Source organism: Callithrix jacchus, chromosome 18, assembly GCF_049354715.1.
Source record: "Callithrix jacchus isolate 240 chromosome 18, calJac240_pri, whole genome shotgun sequence".
NCBI lineage: Eukaryota > Metazoa > Chordata > Mammalia > Primates > Cebidae > Callithrix > Callithrix jacchus.
Window position 1 is genome coordinate 5,140,258 of NC_133519.1, and position 17,392 is coordinate 5,157,649.

The window sequence follows — 17,392 nt, forward strand, 5'->3', positions numbered from 1 at the left end:
CTCTGATTGGGTTTTATTTTCATGCTCTGATTGGCTGGCCTCAGACTTGTTTTCATCCAATGAGACTGTGTAGTTCAGGAACCTCTGTGCCTAACCTCAGTATATAAATGGCTCTGTTGGGCAGGCACTCCATTCCAGGCTTTTCTGTGTCTATCGGCTGTGCTCCTCCGTGCTGGGCTTAGAGGAGAAGAAGACGGGAGAGCCAGCTGCTGCCTGCTGGACGCTGGAGTCTGCAGTATTGCGGTTCGCCTTGCTGCAGCTCACCTCACTGTGGTTGGCGGTAGCCACGGACGCATGCCCCTGGAGCGGTAGGAGGGGAAACGAGTTTGGGGTGAGGTGGGAGGGCTAAAGAGGGTGGTTATTGCCAAAGGGACAAAGAGGATGGCGAACAGGATAAGGTGTTGAAAAAAGACGGTGAGGAAAAGATGGTGGGAAAACTATTTTGGGGTAGATGGAAGGGGAAAATGGAGTGGCAAGTGAGAGGAGGAATGAGAGGATGGTGAGCGGGGAAGCAGGGGGCGAGGAAGAGGGAGAGAAGCTTTTGTGAAAAGATGGTGGGGAAACGTTTTTGGGTAGATGGAAGGGGAAAATAGAGTGGCAAGTGACAGGAGGAATGAGAGGATGGTGAGGGGAGAACCAGGGGGTGAGCAGGAGGGAGAGAAGGTCTGAAAAAATACGGGAGGAAAGAAGACGGTGGGTAAAAAGATTTTGGGCAGATGCAGAAGGGAAGAGGGGGACAAGTGGGAGAAGAAAAGATGATGCAAAGAGGGAGGGGGAAGAGAAAGTGGGCAAGCAGGAGGGAGAGAAGGTTTTGCGAAAAGAAGGGGAGAAAATTTTTTAGGTAGATGAAGAGAGAAAAGAGGGTGGCGAGTGCAGAGGAGAAAAGGTTTTGCAAATAGACGATGGGCAGGAAAGAAAGACTGCAGAAAGAAAAGACAGTGGATAAAGTGGATAGATGGAGGGGGAAGAGGGTGGCAAGTGGGAAGAGAAAAGAGGGGGTGGCCAGAGGGAGTGCAGAAAGAGGGATGGGAAAAAGAAGATGGGAAAAATAGCGTAGAGGGCAAAGACGTGGCAAGCAGGATAAGGGGAAGAAGAGGGTGAGTGGGAAGCGGGGAAGGCTTTGCAAAAAAGATGGTGAGGAGATGTTTTGGGATAGATGGAGAAGGGAAAGAGGGTGGCAAGAAGGAAAGGGGCAAAAGACGATGGGGCAAATAGTTTTGGGGAGATGAAGGGGGAAAAGAGGGTGCTGGGAAGGAGTGGTGAGAAGGCTTTGGTAAAAGATGGGGAAAGTGTTTTTGTGTAGATAGAGGAGCAAACGGGATGAGAGTGAGGCAGGAAAGAGGGTAGGAAAGAGGAAGAAAACACAGTGGGGGAAAATGGTGTAGAAAAGTTTTGGGGTAGATGAGTGGGGAAAACTGTAGTGAGCAAGAGAGTAGAGAAGGCTTTGTGAAATGACAGTGGGGGAAAATGTGGAAAAAGCTTTGGGGTAGATGGAGAAAGAAAAAGGCTGGCGAGAGGGAAGGGCCAAAGGCTGTTGGGAAAAGAAGATGGAAAAATAATGCTGGGGGACGGACAGAGGGTTTGGGTAGATCTTTTTCTGATTTTTAAATAAGGTTATTTGTATTTTTTGCTTTGGAGAAGTTTGAATTCTTTATATGTTTTCTGTATTAGCTGCTTGCCTGATGGCATAGTTTGCAAATTCTTCCATATTCTGAATTTTCTTCATTGTGATTGCTTCCTCTACTTTGCCGAAGCTTCTGTGTTTAATGCAATTGCATTTGACGCTTTTTGCTTTTGTTGTGCTTTTGATGTGTATTTGAAAATCCCTTGTCCTAACCAATTTCATGAAGGATTTATACTGTTTTCTTCTCTAGTAGTTTCATAGTCGCAGGTCCTACATTTAAATCTTTATTTTGAGTAGATTTTTGTATTGGTAAGATAACGGTCTAGATTTATTCTTGACCGTTTATTATGTATGTGTTGTGTTGTCCTAGCACAGTTTATTGAAGAGACTGTCCGTTCCAAAGGTGTGTTTTTGGTGCCTTTGCTAAAAATGAGTTGACTTTAAATGCATGAATTTATTTCTGAGTTCTCTATTCTGTTTCATTTGTATATGTCTGTTTGTCATTCCTCTATGTCTGTGTGTCTCTCTGTGTCTCCCTTGCCACTTTTATGGCCAGTACCATGCTGTTTTTGTTACTAAAGATTTATAATACATTTTAAAATCAGGTATTGTGATGTTTTCAGTTTTTTTCTTTTTGTTCATGATTCTTTTATCTATCTGAGATATTTTGCATTTCTATGTGAATTTTAGGATTTTTTTTCTGTTTCCATGAAGAATGTCTTTTGTAATTTCACATGGATTGCATTGATTCTGCAGATCACATTGGGTGATAGATTTTTTAATGTATTGTTCTAGTGCTTGGACATGGGCGATCTTTCCATTTACACGTGTCTGTTTTGATATCTTGTCTCTTTTATCATTTTCATTGTGGGATCTTCCAAATTTTTTGTTGTGTTTAGGTATCTTTTTTGGGTGGTAGAAGTAATGAAACAGCTTTCTTGAATTACGAAGGAACGTTGAATTTTATTTTTTTCAGCGTTACTGAAATGATGATATATTTTTTCTTGATTTGCTGAATGTGATGCGGCACGTTTACTTATTTGGGTTTATTGAATTGCCCTCGTATTTCTCAGATGAATCCCTCTAAATCGTGGCAGATGATCTGCTTATTGTCTTGTCAAATGCAGTTTTCAAATAGTTGGTTGAGGATTTTTTGCATCTGTGTTTATCGGGGATATTTGCCTGTGGTTTGCTTTTTTGTGTTGTGTTTTGGTCTGGTTTTTGTACCGGGGCTGGCCTCATAGGACAAGTTTGGAAGTGTTCCTTCCTCTTTATTTTTGGGGGAATATTTTGAGTATATTTGGTATTAGCTCTTTTAAAAACGTTTCATTGAATTCAGTAGTAAAACCATGATTCTTGTGCTTTTCTTTAATGGGAGACTTTTTATTACTACTTTAATTGCATTACCCATAATTGGTCTGTTCTGTTTCTTATTTTTCTATCATTCTCTCCACACCAACCAAGGGAAGCAGTGGAGGCCCCAGCAAGTGGCCACACTAGCTGCTGCCCTTCTCTCTAGCCACTGACACATCTGGTTTATCTCAGTATCCCCAGGTGTCATGTGGGGGGCAGAGTGTAGCCTTCCCTGGCCTAGGAATGCACCAACACAGGGCTCCAGGGTGAGCCCAGAGTTGGGGCTGCAGCTAGAACTTCAGGGAAGGAGAGGACCCTGACCTCTTGCTTCCTGGTTCTGGTGGTGAGGTTCCAGGAGTGTGGCCAGAGTGGGCCCACTCAATGTTGTGTAATAACAGGACAGAGAAGACAGCAGCCTTCAACACTTCACATGAAAATGTGGCATAAGAACCACTGATCAATCCAGTCTTGGTCAGAAAGGCATTGCCACTGTTGAGAGAGCCACTGTCTGAGTGCCTGTAGCTATGTATGTATGAAATATATACATATATAATGCTGTTTGGCTTACGGTGTCTAAAATATTTACCATCTAACGTGTCATAAGAAATGTTTGCCTCTCCCAGTGCTACCTGCTTATGGTTGTGCATGACCCTGTAAAGACTTAACCACTTTTAATAACAATAAACAATATTAGGTACCGTTTACTGAGGCTCAGAAATGTTTAGTAACTTCCCTAAGGTCACACAGCTAGTAAGTGGCATAGTGGGATCTTGCAGTGACAGTTTGGAGGGAGAGGAGAATAAGTGATAGACTTGATTACTGCCATGCAGATGCAGGTGGCCCCCTGGACTTCAGCTTCTCCAGGTCCGTGCATGACTCCAAAACTGCCAGGCAGCTTTGTGACCCCAATATCTCCTCATGAGGTTGCTCTGGGATGGCTGCCAAAGCTTCTTTTTAATAAAAATCCTCATGAGAACACTGTGACCAGAGCTTCTATGTTTCTGGCATTTTCTTTCCCATGGGGCCGCCCAGCCTCAGCCCTTATTTTGTAACTTGGCTAACTCCTTTCTGGTTTCCTCCTAGACTTTACCTTGTGGGTTCACAGGGGAGACTACTGTTGCTAAACCCTGCTGAGCGTCGTTTCTGGTGGGAAGAGTTGACAAGCCACCTGCTTCTTCACTACTCCTGACTCATCTCTGCAGAGCAGACACACCTCACTTTTTGGGCATCACTGAAGAATGTTCTGGTAAGTACGTTTTTCAGGAATCAAAGCTTAGTACTCAGAACACTCAACTTTAGAAATTTGGAATTATTTTGCACATTAAATCTTTTTTTTTGTAAAAGATGGGAGTCTTACTCTTACTGCCAAGGCTGGAGTGCAGTGGCACAATCTCAGCTAACTGCAACCTCTGCCTCCCGGCTTCAAGCAATTTTCTTGTGCTAGCCTCCTGAGTAGCTGGGATTACAGGTGCCTGCCACCACACCCAGCTAAGTTTTACATTTTCCGTAAAGACAGAGTTTCACCATGTTGGTCAGGCTGGTCTTGAACTCCTGAGCTCAGGTGATCCACCTGCCTCAGCTTCCCAAATTGCTGGGTCTGTGCTATGACCAGGTCCAAGACAGGACCCAACCAAGTCTAGGGTGACAGCCAGGGCAGGGTCAAACCTAGGATGTGGCCTAGACAGAGACAAGGCAGGCAGAGCAGGGCCAGGGTGATGCCAAGGCAAGGGAAAGGACAGAGAATGGCCAGGGAAGTGCCAGAACAAGGGTAAGGACAGTGCAGCTTCATGGCATGGCAAGAGTCCAGGGAAATGGTCAGGCCCATAGCAGCACTGGCAACAGGGCTGGGTCTAGAACAGTGACAGCCGGGGTCAGGGCCAGAGTAGTGCAAGACCAGGGTAATTCCAGGCATTTCAGGGTCAGGACAGGATCAGGACCAGGACAGAACCAGGTAAGGCCTTAAGCAAGGAAAGGCCAGGGACGGGTCTAGGTTAGGGTCAGGTCAGGGCCATAACAGAGGGGCAAGGCTAGGGAAGGACCTGAGCAGGATAAGGGCCAGGACCAGGGCTGTGACAGAGCAGGGTCATGGTGGAGCAGGGACAGAGCTGGTTCATAGACAAGACAGGACCAATGTCAAGGTAGAGCCAGGCTAGTGCCAGCTAGTACCAGGGCTGAGAAGGGTCAAGGCATATCGAGGGCAGGACCAGGACCAGGGAAGAGCCAGGAAAGTGTAGGGCAGGGCATTGGCATAACTGGGCTGTTGCAGGGACATTTCAGTGCCAAGACAGGGCAGAACAGGGCAGGATGATGGTAGAGCCGGGACAGGGACAATCCAAAGCTGAACCAGGTCACTTCAGCGCCTGGATACCTCCAAGTCCAGTTCATGACAGGGCAGGTCCAGGATAATACCAGGCCAAAGTATAGGACCAGGGTCAGGTGCAGGGCAGGGCCTAGTCAAGGCTAGGTTAAGGGACAATGGCAGGGTCTGGGGGTGGAGGACAGAGACAGGACATGTCAGGGAAGGGTGGTTTAAGACAAGGGCTATACTAGGACAAACCAGGCCTAGGGACTTGGCAGAGTCATGACAGGTCCTTGGAAGGGCCAGAGACCAGGGAAGGGTCAAGGTCAGGATACGGGCAGTGATAGGGTCAGGGATATGGCAATGACGGGGCAGAACCATGGCGGGGCAGGTCCAGAGGAAGTCCATAGAGAGGGTAGAGAAAAGCCAAGGCAGGGTTAGGGCAGGTATAGGGAGGGACCAGGGCCAGGACATAACCAGGGAAGGGTAGGCCAGGGAAACTACATGACTAGGCTAATGCAGGGCCAGGTCAGTCCTGGGAGAGAGCAGAGCAGGCAAGGCCATGGTGGGGACAGGGCAAGGATGGGCCATGGCAAGGACGGGACCCATCAGGCACATGACATGTCCAAGTCCAGGTCACGGCCAGAACAGGACCAGGAATATGACCTCTGACAGCCTGGGGTCCTGTCAGGATCAAGGTTGGGACAAAAATCAGGGTCAGATGAAGGCACGGCCAGCCCAGGTCCAGGGAAGAGGCAGTACATGCTGGGGCTGGGCCAGTGTAGCACAGGGCCAAAGAAAGGCCAGGGTAGGACAGGACCAAGTCAGGGTCAGGACTATGGCAGGACTGGTGTCAGGGTCAGAGCCATGGTAGGACCAGAGACAGTGCCAGAGCAGGTCCTGGACATGGGTAGGGTTGGGCAGGGCAGGGCCAGAGTAGTCCAGTGCCCAGTCAGAGTTGGGTCAGGGCAGGATAGGGTCTGGGCAGAGCAGTAGTAAGGTAGCACACGGTATTGCCAAAAGCAGGGCATGGTCATAGCAGGGGCAGGCCTAGGAACAGGGACAGGGCAAGCACTGGGCCAGGGTATGGTGGGGCAAATACAGGCCCAGGTTAGAGGATGACAGAGTAGGGCCAAGGCAAGGCCAGGGAGAAGGCACACTCAGGGCCAGGGGCAGGCCAACGCAGAGAGGGCCGATGAAGGGTCAGTGCAGGGTGAGGGCAAGACCAGGACATGGTGGGGCAAGGAAGAGCAAGGGAAGGGCCAGGGTCCAGACCAGGGAAGGCTCAGGATCTGGATAAGGACAGAATAGCACCATTGCAGGGAAGGGCAAGACAGGGCTAGAGCCTGACCATAGAGAGAGCAGGGCAAAAGCCAAGTCAGGGTCAGGGCAAATCCAGGAAGGGGCTAGGGCAGGCCAGAAACAGGGCACAACCAGTGTAGGGTAAGACTGGGTAATGCCATGACTGGACCATGGCAGTGCCAGGAAAGGGCAGTATATGCAGGGACCTGATAGACTAGGTCAGAGACAGGTCCAGGAATGGCTGGGACAAATCAGGCTTAGGACATGTCCACGTCCAGGTCAGGGCCAGAACAGGGCCAGGACAGTGACCACTGGCAGGCTGGGTACCATGACAGGACCAGAGTCAGCAGGAGCAGTAGGGCCAGAATCAAACCATGGCAAGCACAATTCCAGGGAAGGTACAGGGTAGCACATGACCAAGACAAGGATAGGGTAGGGCCAGGGAAGTGGGTACAGCAATGCCTAGTCAGGACTGGATGAGGGCAAACTGGGGCTGGGTCATGGCTCGGGAATAAACAAGGGCAGGGTCACAGCTAGGGACACGATGGGGCCAGGAGAGGTCAAGACATGGGGAAAAACCAGAGCAATGCCGGGGACATGGCAGGGTCAGACCTTGAGAAAAGGTAAGGTTAGACAAGCTCAGGTCCTAGGCAAGCCAGGGCTAAGGTAGCACAGAAGCAAAGCAAGGCAGACAGTGTAGGGTGAGGACAGTGTCAGGGTATGGCAGGGCAGCGACAGAGATACCCAGGGCTGGTACATGGACAGCAGGGCCCACAACAAGGCAGTGTCAGGGAGGGGCTAAGACAAGGGCAAGGCCAGGTCAGAATTACAGCCAGGGTAGTGTAAGACAAGGGCTGGATATGGCCAGTGTAGGGAGGGTCATGTCAGGCTAGGATAGACTAAGGGCAATGTCAGCATTGAGGCAAGACTAGGATAGCACAGGACCAAGGTAGGGTCAGAGAAGGGCAGGGCCAAGGCAGATCCAGGAAATGGCAGGGCCAGCATAGCAGAGAGACAAGGAAAGGCTAGGGCAGGTAGTGGCCAGGGCAGGGCCAGAAGCAAAGTAAGAATGACAGGCATGAATGAATGAAAGGGCAGGACCAGGCCAAGTCAGAGTGAGGGCTATGGCAGGGTGAGGGTCATGGGCAAGTCAGGGCCCAAGCAGTATTAGGGTTAGAGCAGCACCCTGGCATGGGAATTGTAGGGCAGGGCACTGGGGAGTACAGTGCCCAGTTGGTTGTGCTAGGGCAGGACCTGGGTGGGTCATGGTCAGGGAAAAACCAGGGACAGGGTCACAGCCAGGGACATGATAGGACCTAGATTAGGGCCAAAAGCAGTGCAGAATCAAGGCCAAGGCAGGAACGTGGCAGTACCAGGACTTGGCACAGGATAAGGTCAGGATGAACTGGGGGCCAGGTCAGGGCAGAACTAGGGTAGTGCAGAGCCAAGAGAAGGCAAAATCAGTATAAAGTAAAGACAGTGCCCAGGGATGGCAGGGCGGGGACAGGGAATACCAGGGTTGGGAAATGGACAGGAGAGGACCCACAACAAGTCAGGGCCAGAAAGGGGCCATGACAAGGACAAGGGCAGAGAATGGCCAAGGAAAAGGAAGGGCCATGGAAAGGTGAAGGCAACGGGTGGGGAGGGCCAGGGAAAAGGCCATGGCTGAGGCAGGACTAGGACAAGGCAAAGTCAGGTCCTGGGAAGGGTAGAGCCCTGACATTGCCAGGTTCGAACCACGGTATGGCAGGGCCAGATCAGAGTCAGGTCTATGGCATAAACAGAGCAGGGTCAGCTCCGTACTGTAGCCAGGGAAGGTCCAGGGACAATGCAGGGATAAAGAGGGTTCGGGGTGATTTGTATTTTGCTATAGCCCCCTAATTTTAGTAATACTGCCACAAGTACTATTGAGCCAGCAATAGGGGCTTCTACATGGCCTTTGGGAAGTCATGGGTGAAGTCTGTATAGACATATTTTGACTATGGAAGCCATCGTATATGACAACAATGTGGTGTTATTAGTTCAAGAACATAATAATTCTTGGGTTATATTTGTTATTGTTTAGTATATTTAGTGATGAGATGTTTTGGATATATAGGAATGTAATAAGTAAGGGGAGGGATCCCCTAGTATATGAAATAAGAAATATGAGCTTCCATTAAGACATTCTGGCTGATACCCTCAGCGGGTAGTGATGATTAGAATGGGGATTAATGTAGCTTCAAATAGAATATAAAATATAATTAGGTCTGTGGCTGTGAATGCTATAATTAGAAAAATTTGTAGAAGAATTAGTGTGGAAATATAGAGCTATTTGTGGGAAAGAATCAGTGGCTACGTGATGTTGAGTAGCTAGAATTATAAGGGGTAGTAATCAGCTGTTAAAATTAGAAGAGGGGATGTTAATGGGTCTGAAAGGAAAGTCAGTGAGAGGCTGGGTGGGTTGTTGGGTTGGCAAAAGCGTAATAGTGCAAAGAGGCTAATAAATAAGCTATGGGTGGCTGTGTTGATTCCGATTGTTATTTTTTAAAAGTTATGTTGCTGGTAGTAGTATGATATCCCAAATTTTGGGGATAATATTTTTTATATTTTTAAATTATTTTTTAGGGTGTACAGAATATAACTTTTTTTATTGTTCCATTATACAATTTTACCTTTCTTTGGAATCTCCAATTCTCATAGTGGCAGAAAATTAGTCATGGTCATTTCTTGGTAAATTCAGGCATTTTACATTTAAGCTTAGTTAATTATGAATTGTTCTTTTTTCTTAGCCTGGCTCCTAGGCTTGGGGATATACTTTATATCTCAGTCTCAGGGAGAGGTGTCTGCTCCCCAGACCTCCAGGTGGAAGTGTGTCACTGCCACTTCTGCACCTGCATCCCCAAACTTTATCTGGAGAATTCAATAATAGTTTCTCATACTTCTTTACATCTAACCCCTAAGTAGGATACAGGGATATCCCTTCTTGGAGACCATGACTGCTTTTATCATTACTTCCGCCCCATTTCACCTCTTCCCTCAACTCAGCTTTATCTAGTCTGGGGTTGGGAAGAGTGTGAAAAAACTGATTGAGCCAATATACTATTTGTTCAATTTTTGGATCTTATGTCTGAGTTGAGAACTCTTGTCTTAAAACTCAAGAATTTGGCATATTTCTTCACTGATTCCACTGTGACAGCTTCCGTAAACAATGGATATCTTGCATCTATTCCCCCAAATGGTAATTGGAGGAGGAATCCAGAGAAAAGGGAGTGTGGGATGGGGAAACCATAATTGGTGAAACCTCACATATTATCCCAGCTATATAAGAGATAGAGGATGTGAGAAAGACAAACCAAATATTAGCAGAGTTCACACCCAGGGCATAAGACGAAGAGAAGAAGGAAAAAGATTTTGGTTTTACATCTTTCCACATTGCCTAATTTGTTTTTACAATAAACATGTATTTTTTGGACATGAATTTAATTAGTCTAAAGATTAGTGAAATGGTGAAATGGCTCACATCTGTAATCTCAGCACTTTGGAAGGCGAAGGGTGAAGGATTGCTTGAGCCCAGGAGGTTGAGACCAGCCTGCGTAACATAGTGAGATCCCACCTCTACAATACATTTAACAATTAGCCAGGCGTGGTGGTGTGCACCTGTAGTTTAAGTTCTGCACACGGCTTAGGCCGTATGTGTTGGAAATTGTGACTAGTAGGGCTATGCCTACTGCAGCTTCACATACAGCAAATACTAGAAGGACAATAGGTATTAGGAACTCAAACTCAGTAGTTTGAGTTCTTTGTTTTGTGTATTAACCGCTTTCCTGAGGCATAGTTTGCAGATACTTCCATATTCTGGATTGTTTCCGCATTCTTCTGATTGCTTCCTCTACTTCACAGAAGTTTCTAATTTGAATGTAATTGCATTTGGTTCTTTTTGCTTTTGTTGCTTGTGCTTTTGATGTCTATTTGAAAATCCCTTTTCCTAATGAATTTCATGAAGCATTTAAGCTGTTTTCTTCTCTAGTAGTTTCATAGTTTCAGGTCCTACATTTAAATCTTTATTTTGAGTAGGTTTTTGTATTTGGTAAGATAACGTTCTAGATTTATTCTTGTACATGTGGGTGTTGTGTTTTCCTAGCAGTTTATTGAAGAGATTGTCTTTTCCAAAGGTGTGTTCTTCGTGCCTTTGTTAAAAATGAGTTTCCTGTAAAGGCATTAATTTATTTCTGAGTTCTCTATTCTGTTTCATCTGTGTATGTCTGTCTGTCATTCTTCTATGTCTGTCTGTCTCTCTCTGTCTCTCACTTGCACCTTTTTTGGCCAGTATTATGCTGTATTTGTTACTATAGATTTGTAATATATTTTGAAATCACGTGTTTTGATGCTTCTAGCTTTTTTCTTTATATTCATGATTCTTTTGTCTATCTGAAGTATTTTGGATGTCTGTGAATTTTAGGATGCTTTTTTTTCTATTTCTATGAAGAATATCTTTTGTAATTTCATGTGGATTGCATTGATTCTGTAGATCTCACTGGGTAATGTATACATTCTTCATAGTGCTTGGACATGGGATATATTTCCATTTACATGTGCCTGCTTTAATACTTTCATCTGATTTATTGCTTTTGTTGTGGGATCTTCCAACTTTCCGGTTATCCCTAGGTATCTTTCATTGGTGGCAGCAGCAATGAAATAGCTTTTTGAATTTTTATTATGAAGGACTGTTGAATTTTACGTTTTTCAGCATCTACTGAAATGATTATATGGTTTTTTTGATTTGCTGAATGTGATGTAGCATATTTATGTATCTGTGTTTATTGAATCATCCTCCTGTTTCTCAGATGAATCGCACTTCATCATGGCAGATGATCCTTTTATTGTCTTGTCAAATGCAGTTTTCATGTATTTTGTTGAGGATTTTTTGTATCTGTGTTCATCAGGTTTATTTGCCTTTTTCTTTTTTGTGTCTTGTTTTGGTCTGATTTTTGTACCAGGATAGTGCTGGCGTCATAAAACAAGTTTGGACATATTCCTTCCTCTTCATTTTTGGGGAAATATTTTGAATAAAATTGGTATTAGCTCTTTTAAAAATGTTTCATTGAATTCATCAGTAAAACCATGATTCTTGTGTTTTTCTTTGACAGGAGACTTTTCATTACTATGTAAATTGCATTACCCATAACTGGTATATTCAGGTTTCTTATCTTTCTATCATTCTATCCACACCGGCCCAGGGATGCAGGGGAGTCCCCAGCGAGTGGCCACACTAGCTGTTGCCTTTCTCTCTGGCCACTGACACATTTTGTTCATTTCGGCATCCCTGGGTGTTCTAAGCAGGGGGCACAGTGTAACCCACACTGGCCTGGGAGTGCACAAACACGAGCCCTGGGTGAGCCCAGAGCTGGGGCTGTAGCTAGAACTTCAGGGCAAGAGAGGCCCCTGGCCTCTCACTTCCTGATCCCAGTCCTGAGGTTTCAGGAGTGGGACCAGAGTGGGCTCACTCAGTGTTGTGTAATGACAGGGCAGAGAAGGCAGCAGCCTTTGACACTTCACATGAAAATGTCACATGAGAAGGACCACTGATCAATCCAGTCTTGGCCAGAAAGTCATTGCCATTGGCGAAAGAGCCCGTGTCTGAGTACTTGTAGCTGTGTATGTATGAACTATATACATGTATATATGTAATGCTTGTTGGCTTACAGTGTCTAAATATTTATCATCTAATGCGTCAGAAGAAATGTTTGCCTTTCCCAGTTCTAACTGATAATGGCCATGTGTGACCCTATAAAAATGTAACCATTTTTGATAACAATAAACAATAATATTAGCTGCCATTTACTGAGGCTCAGAAACATTAAGTAACTTGCCTAAGGTCACACAGCTAGTAAGTGGCAGAGCAGGATCTTACAGTGACAGTTTGGAGGGAAGAGGAGAATAAGTGATGGACTTGATTCCAGCCATGCAGATGCAGGTAGCACCCTGGACTTCAGCTTCTCCAGGGCCGGGCTTAACTCCAGAACTGCCAGGCAGCTGTGTCACCCCATCTCTCATAAGCTTGCTCTGGGATGGCTGCCAAAGCTACTTTTTAATTACAATCCACTTGAGAACACTGGTCAGAAGCTTCTGTCTCCCTGGCATTTTCCTTCCTGTGGGACCTCCCAACCTCAGGAGTTCCTCTGTAACATGGCTAACTCCCCTCTTGTTTCCTCCTAGACTTTACCTTGTGGGTTCAGAGGGGAGATTGCTGTTGCTAAGCCCTGCTGAGCATCATTTCTGGTGTGGCAGAGTTGACAAGCCACCTGCTTCTTGACTACTCCTGACTCATCTCTGCAGAGCAGACACACCTCACTTCTTGGACATCACTGAAGAATGTTCTGGTAAGTAAATTTTTCAGGATTCAAAGCTTACTGCTCAGAACACTCAGCTTTAGAAACCTGGAACTATTTTGCCCGTTAAAGTCTGGGCTCACTGCAACCTCTGCCTCCCGGGTTCAAGCAGTTTTCTTGTGCTAGCCTCCTGAGTAGCTGGGATTACAGGTGCCTGCCACCACACCCAGCTACATTTTATATTTTCAGTAAAGATAGAGTTTCACAGCATTGATCAGGCGGGTCATGAATTTGTGACCTCAAGTGATCCGTCTGCATCAGCATCCCAAAGTGCTGGGTCTGTGCTGTGGTCAGGTCCATGACAGGGCCCAGCCAACTCTTGAGTGATGGCCAGGGTAGGGTCAAACCTAGGGGAGGGCCAAGGCAGAGGCAGGACCAGGATGGTACCAAGACGAAGGAAAGGACAGGGGATGGCCGGGGTAGGGACAGGACAGGGGCAAGGATAGGGCAGGTTCATGTCATGGCCAGGGTCTGGGGACAGTGTCAGGACCATAGCATCACCAGCAACTGGGCTGCGGCCAGGGCAGTAACAGTGCCAGAGTCAGGCCCAGAGCAGTGCAAGACCAGGGTAATGCCAGACATTTCAGGGTCAGATAGGATCAGGACCAGGGAAGAACCAGGGTAAGGCCTCAAGCAGGGCAGGACCAGGACCAGGATGTAGGTTATTGCCAGGGTGGGGCCGTAACAGAGGGGCAAGTCTAAGGAAGGGCCTGAGTAGGTTAAGGATCAGGACCAGGGTGGGGGAAGGGCCAGGACTGTGACAAGGTATGGTCATGGCAGGGCATGGCCAGAGCTGGTTCATAGAGAAGGCAGGGACAGTGCTAAGGTAGGGCCAGGGCTGAGGAAAGGACAGTGAAAATCAAGTGTGGGACCAGGGCCAGGGCACAGGCAAGGCAGGGTAGGTCAGGGCATTGGTATGACTGGGATGTTGTAGTGTCATTTCAGTGCCAAGACAGGGCAGAAAGGGAAAGACAATGGTAGGGCCAAAGTAGGGACAAGCCAAGGCTGGTCCACATCAATTCAGGGCCAGGATACCTCCAAGTCCAGTACAGGACCATGGCAGATTCAGGGTTATTGCAAGCCAAAGTGTAGGACCAGGTCTGGGCTAGGGCCAGGTCCCGTGTGGGGCCTAGTCAAAGCTAGGTTAAGGGCCAAGGTAGGGCCAGGTCAGGGTCTAAGCCAGAGTAGGTCAAGGGCAGAGCTAGGGCAGGGTGAAGACACAGCCAGGGCACAGCAGGGAAGGGTGGGTCAAGACAAGGGCTATACCAGTACAGAGCAGGACCAGGTCAGTGGCATGGACCAGGAAGGGTCAGGGTCAGGCCTGGATAAGAGCAGGGTTATGGTCAGGGATATGGCAGGGACAGGGAAGGACCATGGTAGGGTAGATCCAGAGCCAGTCCATACAGAGTAGAGAAAAAGTCAAGGTAGGGTGAGGACAGGTCCAGCAGGGATGAGGTCCAGGGCACAACCATGGTAGGATAGGCCAGGGCAATGACACTACTGGACCATGGCATGGCCAGGTCAGTCTTGGGAGAGAGCAGAACAGGCAAGGATGTGGTGGAGACAGGGCAAGGAAGGGCCAAGGCAAGGATGGGACAAATCAGGCCCATGGCATGTCCAAGTACAGGTCACAGCTAGAACAGGACAAGGATCATGAGCATTGGCAAGCCTGGGGTCATGTCAGGACCAAGGTCAGGACAAAAGGTAGGGTCACAGTGAAGGCATGGCCAGCCCAGGTCCAGGTAAGGGGTAGGGCCTGCTAGGGCCAGTGTAGTACAGGGACAAGGAAAGGGCAGGGCAGATAGGGGTCAGAGTAGAGGCAGGGACAGGGAAGGCAAAGGGTAAGGAAAAGGCCAAAGAAGTGCCAGAGAAAAAGCAAGCCAGGGAGGGTTGAAGGCAAGAATGGCCATTTCAGAACCTGAGTCAGAGGAGGCCAAAGGCAGGGCCAGGACTGAGGAAGACCAGAGTAGGGAGGGACACATCAAGCCAGGGTAGGGCTAGGGCAAGGTTAGGGACAAGTTAGGACTAAAATAGCACAGGACTAAGGCAGGGCTAGTGCCAGGACAGAATCACAGAATGACAGGACCAGGTCAGGGTCAATTCAATGGCATGGGCAGCGTCAGCACATTGCTATGGGCAGGGCAGGTAAATGCAGAGCCAAGGAGGGGCCAGGGTTAAAGCAGACATAGGGTGGGTCTAGTGTCAAGGCACAGTAATTGCAGGGCGTGTACGTTGCCAGGGCCAGTTTAGGGACAGGTCAAGGTTGGGTGAGGGACAGGGCCAGATCAGGGCAGGACCAGTTAGGGTACAGGGCAAGAGCCGATCCAGAGCAGAACCAGGACCAGGAGAAACCAAAGGTAGGGCCAAGGTAGGGTAGGGCTAGGGCAGAGTAGGACTAAGGTAGCACAGCCTGGCCAAATGCAGGGTAGGACCATAGTAGGGGAAGGATGAGGATCAGGGCAAGGGCAAACACTGGGCCAGGGTATGGTGTGGCCAGTACAGGGCCAGGATAGAGAATGACAGGAGGATGGCTGGAGGAATGGGTAAGATCAGGGCCATGGCCAAGTGAGGGCCATGACAGAACCAGAGCTGGGTTAACACCCTCATATTGGCAATGCAGGGCAAGGAAAATGGCATTGCCCAGTCAGGACTGTGCTAAGGCAGGAGCAGAGCTTGGATAGGACCAGAACTGTGGCAGGGCAAGACCCAGGGTAGGATGAGGGTTGGGTCATGGCCAGGAAAAATTCAGGGGCAGGGTAAGAGCCAGGGGCATGAAAGGACAAAGATGAGGGCCAGGGCTGTGTGGAAACAGGGCAGGGCCAGAAAGAGCCAGGAACATGGCACGGCCAGGGCTTGGAACAGGGCAGGTTCAGGACCAGGGCAAGGTAGGGCAGGGATAGGGTAGTGCAGAGCAAAGGCAGGATAGGGCCAGTGTAGAGCAAGAATGCAGCAAGAGGATGTCAGAGTGTGGTCACAGAAGGCCATGCTGAGAACATGGACCCGGCAGGGCCCACAACAAGACAGGGCCAGAAAGGAGCCAGGACAAGGGCAAGGTCACTGAAGGGCCAAGGAAAAGGCAGGGCCACGGAGGAGCTAAGGTAAGGACAGGGCTGTGTGAGAACCAGAGTCAGGCCAGGGCAAGACAAAGGGAAGGGAGGGCCACAGCAGACCAGAGGAGGGCCAGGGCAAGGTCAAAGCTAACACAGGACTAGGAGAGCACAGGTTTAAGACAGGGCCAGTGAAGGGCAAAGCCATGCAATCGCCAGGGCATGGTCAGGTCCATGGCTTGAACAAGGCAGGATCAGTGCCATACCATAACCAGGGAAGGTCCAGGGACAAGACGGGACCAAGATAGACCAGGACCAAGTCAGCCATAAGGTAGATTCAGTGACAGGGCATGGCTGCATCAAGGACAGGGCCAGTCCAAGTCCAGGTTCAGGAAAGGTCTAGAGCATGGATAGAGCCAGTGCAGAACCAGGAAATGACAAAAGCAGGTCCAGGGCAGAGTATGGTTAAGGGTAGGACCAGAGCAAAGCAGGACCAAGGTAGCACATGGCCTGGCCAAATGCAGGGGAGGACTAGGAGTAGGGCCAGGGAAAACACTGGGCTCTGGGCATGGCAGGGCCAGGGCAGAGGAGGGCAGTGCAGGGCCAGACTATACCATGGACAGAGTAGGCCTGGGGTTGTCATCCCAGAGCAGGGTGAGGGCAAGTCTGATAAGAAGGCAGGGCCAGAGCCAAGACAGAGCCAGGGAAGAGCAGGACAATTTCAGGGGAAGGGGAAGGTCAGAGCTTGCAGGGGCAGGGTCATGTAGATCAGGGACAGGATAAGGATAGGACCAGGGTCAGGGCCAGGGCCAGGGCCAGGGCCAGCTCAGGGCAAGGCAGGGAAGTACCAGAACCAGACCATGGGGCAGGGAAAGTCCCAAGGAAGGACGAGGTAGTACCAGGGCTGAATGACAGCTCCAAGTGCAAGGGCTGAGGAAGGATATGGGAAGGTCCATAGCTGAGTCAGGGTCAGATCGAAGACATAAACAGGGAGGGGTCAGGATCAGTACAGGTCCAGGGCACAACCAGGGAAGGGATAGGCAGGGCAATGGGAGGACCAGACCATGGCAAGGCCAAGTCACCACCGGGACAGGGCAGGACAAGACCGGGGTCACACAGGATAAAGGTAGGGCAAGTCCATTGCAGGGCTGGGGTTTGGACCAGAACCAGAGAAGTGCTGAGGCAGGGCCAGTGCTGGGACCAGGACTAGGAAAAAGGGCAATGTCAGGAACAAGGCAAAGAAAGATCCTCAGGGCCAGAGTCAGGGACATGGCAGGACCAGCAACAGGGTTAGGTACAGACAGTGATAGGGCCAGAGTCAGGGCGAGGGCCAGAAGAGTGTGTACTGGGTTAGGACTCAGGCAAATCAGGGCCAGGGCCAGGCCAGTGTCATGAT

General features: G+C 48.8%; 1 long non-coding RNA gene across 2 annotated transcripts in view; it reads left to right on the plus strand.

Annotated features, from left to right (window-relative positions):
* The first annotated feature begins 131 nt into the window (after nt 1–131).
* Nucleotides 132–17,392, plus strand: part of LOC128931288 (uncharacterized) — a 685,153-nt gene continuing 667,892 nt past the window's right edge. For both annotated transcript variants that reach the window (XR_013529172.1, XR_013529173.1), the window contains exons 1-3: nt 132–308; nt 4,061–4,223; nt 12,777–12,940. This is a non-coding gene — a long non-coding RNA (uncharacterized LOC128931288). The remainder of the gene's footprint in view (nt 309–4,060; nt 4,224–12,776; nt 12,941–17,392) is intronic.